Raw genomic sequence first — 3,874 nt, 5'->3', positions numbered from 1 at the left:
CTTCACCCCATGGTCGAGGTTGTGCCACCTTAAAGATATTCTCCACGCCATGCTTCTCCCCATGGTCAATGTTGATTCTCTCCACGCCATGCTTCCCCCCATGGTCAAGGTTGTGTGGCACGAAGACTGGATCTAACTGCGGTTGGCCTTCCTAGTTAGATCAAAATATGAAATCCATCTATGCGTCTATAGTACGATTGGCCTACCATAACCCTAGTCCAGACCCAGGGGGCAAAACTACCCTTCTCATTAGCTCAATCGACTGCCAACACCACACTTATTACGATACCGTGTGGTTGCACTAACACCTCACTAGCAACAGTACCATGCTCAATAACAACAATTGTCCATTAGGGTTCTCGTTCCACATTTCATCATTCACATTTCACATTTTCATTTCAGTATTCATATTGCAGCATTCACATTGCAATATTTGCATTTTTAGCATTGACATTTCAGTATACACATTGCAGTATTCACATTGCAATATTCCCATTTTCATTTTCATATTTCAACTTCCACATCACGGTATTCACATTTTCATATTAATATTCCAACATTCATATTTCAACATTCCCTTTCCCATATTCACATTTTCATATTCATATTCCATCATTCACATTTCAACATTCACTTTCCCATATTCACATTTTCATATTCGTATTCTAGTATTCACATTTCAACATTCACATTCCCATATTCACATTTTCTTATTCATATTCCAATATTCACATTTCAACATTCACATTACCATATTCACATTCATATCTCATTTCATAATGGTATATATCACATTTCAATATTCTCCTCATTTTCTATTTCTTCCCATCTTTTCAATACACATTTCATTCTCATAATATATATATATATATATATATATATATATATATATATATATTATCTCATTTTGTGAATTTCCAAATTTCATCATAAACATATCATATTTTCATATTTCCCTATTTATCATAGAAAACATTTGTATAATCATGTTTCACATTTCAAAACATCACAATTCAGTATTACTCATATGCCACACAATTTTTATCTGATATTTATATCATAATAGTTTCAAGCAAAATAGCATATTCTCATTTGCAGGTATTAACTCAACCAGTAGTACTCAAAATACCTGTTCTAATTTATTACCCTTACCTGACTTATTGAGAAGCTCATAAACACCCGAGGCATCTGAAACTCAAAACCCTAAAAATCACATTTTTCCCACATTAGTCAAGTCAACTCATAAAATAGTTCTCGTATAACAGCTCCAAGGTTCTGAGTACTTTAAATAACCCATCAAATCCTAAAATATCTTACTTGCCCTGATTTTACGATGATGCCTCGAAACTCCAAATTGAAAATCTACTCCGGCTTAGTTGTAGAGAATCCTCCCACGAACCTCGTGGCGGTTCTCGATTGTCAATATGGGCTATAACAAAGGCGGAATCAAAGAGAGAGAGAGAGAGAGAGAGAGAGACTACGAGGAAGAGAGGAATAATGCTTAAAAATGAGAGTTTCGCTATTTATAGGCTGGCTTTAGCCGACGAGTTCAAGTGATTCATCGACAACCCCATGAAGGCTATTCATCAATGAGGAGGCCGATTCGTTGACGAACTTGAAATGATGCATTTTTGGGACTAATCAATTTGGGTGCACTTTTGGCCCCTCTTTGGTTAGTGACAGACCTGGAGTGTCATTGGGTGCCATTTAGATTAGGCTTTCATGCTTTCTTTAGTTTCATGTCTGGTTTCCAATCGATGTCTTGAGACGCTAGTGATAGGCTTTCAAGTTCTGATCGGTGCCATATCATAGATTTATTGCTTTCTTTTAATTTCATGTCTGGTTTCTATTCAAATTCTTTGAAGGCCTGTGACAACCTTCAGGTTTTGATTGCTGCCGCATAGATTAAATTGGTTCTCAATTACATTTCCAAATAGCTAGTGACATGCATTCTAGTTTTGATTGGTGTCATTTTCAATTATTTGTAATTGACATTGCTTTGATTTAAATTCTAAAATTTCAATGCCATGTCTTTAATTTCCTAGACATTTAGTTCTTTGGTTGTGATGAAACCCTATGGGATAGGAAAGAATGGTTTAGGATTCAGTCAATTGTGCGTAATAGGGTATGATTTATGTTCGCTGGATAGGGTATACCCCAGTTCTTGATTGTGCTTTGGACGACTAGTGCACCATTGCTACCATATGCCACTCGAGCGGATTGATTGACCTAAAATCATGGCCTAACGTCCACTAGTTTTGGTTTACCATCATCCAAATCAAAACCCGGACCCTTTTGCTCTCCACCAACCGCTGGTGGAGGAGCAACCTCTTTGGTCCCTTAGGGACTACTTCACCCCTAATGTATATACCTTGCTGTCTTGCATCTAGTTCCCAAATGTCAAGGCAGCACAATTTGAAATCAAGACTTCCACCATCTTGATGCTTCCCAAATTTTGCAAGAATTTGAATGAAAATCCATACAAGCATCTTGATGAGCTTCTAGAAATTTTCTCCACCATTCGAATCTCCTTCGACATAGGTTATTTCCATTCTCTCTGAAGGACAGAGCCAAATATTGGTTGAATTCTTTAAAGCCAAACTTAGTGACTACTTAGGCCACCATGCAGCACAAATTCTTGAAAAAGTACTTCCCCATTGGGAAAACTAACTAGCTCAAGAAGGTCGTCACTAGTTTCTCACAAATAGATGGCGAGCAATATTTTGAGACCTAGGAGCGCTTTAGGGACCTTTTATGTAAATGCCCACATCATCAGGTACCTAGGTTGCAATTAGTGCAAACCTTCTATGAGAGTTAGTTGAGTGTGATAAATCCATGGTCGATGCTTCATGTGGAAGTATTTTCCTCACAAAGCATGAGAATGAAGCTTGGACTCCCTTTGAGACCCTCACTGAAAATTGTCAACACCATATCATCACTGCTCGTAAACCTTTCCAACCTTCTACTTCCAATTCTAAAGGAGTTTAGGAGTTGGCAGCTAGCCATGACCTTGCACTCACTCTGCACACCATTTGTAAGAAACTTGATCAGGTTTTGTCCTTAAGACAACAATCTCAGTTGGGAGCTTGAGTAGAGGTGTGTTCCATATGCTTTAATCTTTCCTATACTAGCTATACTTGCCCCTATGTGCCTCCCTCACCTGAGTTTTGTGCAGGAAAAATATAATTCCGCCTATAATTGGTATGATAAGGCAATTAATGATCCATACTCTAATAAGTATAATACCAGGTGGACTAAAGATCCTAACTTCTCCTACAGGCCTCAAGCTTTGGGTTATTCAACCCAAAGACCTCAACAATCACCTAGTGCTCCACATCCTCGCCCATTTCAAAATCCTCCCATGTCTATCCCTTGACGATTAGCTTATCAACATCCATCTCTTCCTCAACCACATTATGATAACTGTTTTCAAGAGATAGTGTTGAAAGCCCTTAAGAGTATCCAGGCTGATCATCAAGTTGATCGACAAATACTCCACTCCCACCCTCAATCTATTATGAAGCTAGAGGCCACCATGGACTAAATAACTACATCATTGAGTATGAGAGATAAGAGAAAGTTGCGAAGTTAGCCTCTCGTGAACCCAAAAGGCCAATACGAGGTAGAGTGTGAGCTGGCTGCTAGTCATTCAACATATCATAAGCAAACCTAGGCTATGACCACCCTTAGGAGTGGTAGGGGGATAAATAATAGGGTTGAGGAGAAGTTAAACCAAGGAAAGGGTAAGGAGAAGATGAGGGTAGAGCCACGTGTTGAATCATGTAACCCTCCTTCCTCTAATCTAGTAACTAATGCCGAGATACCCACCTCCTTTAATGATAGAGCATTGCTTTATTATGCTCTTGTAGTGCCA

At 38.5% G+C, this 3,874-nt stretch overlaps 1 non-coding gene across 1 annotated transcript; it reads right to left on the bottom strand.

Moving 5' to 3' along the window:
- Positions 1-2,672: 2,672 nt before the first annotated feature.
- Positions 2,673-2,778, bottom strand: LOC131154620 (small nucleolar RNA R71). The gene has a single exon (XR_009136538.1). It is a non-coding gene; the product is annotated as a small nucleolar RNA R71 (small nucleolar RNA).
- Between the last annotated feature and the right edge of the window lie 1,096 nt (positions 2,779-3,874).

This window comes from Malania oleifera, chromosome 4 (assembly GCF_029873635.1).
Source record: "Malania oleifera isolate guangnan ecotype guangnan chromosome 4, ASM2987363v1, whole genome shotgun sequence".
In the NCBI taxonomy this organism is placed as follows: Eukaryota; Viridiplantae; Streptophyta; class Magnoliopsida; order Santalales; family Ximeniaceae; genus Malania; species Malania oleifera.
Note: the sequence above shows the minus strand (reverse complement) of the source record. Positions and strands in the feature narration are given on the sequence as shown.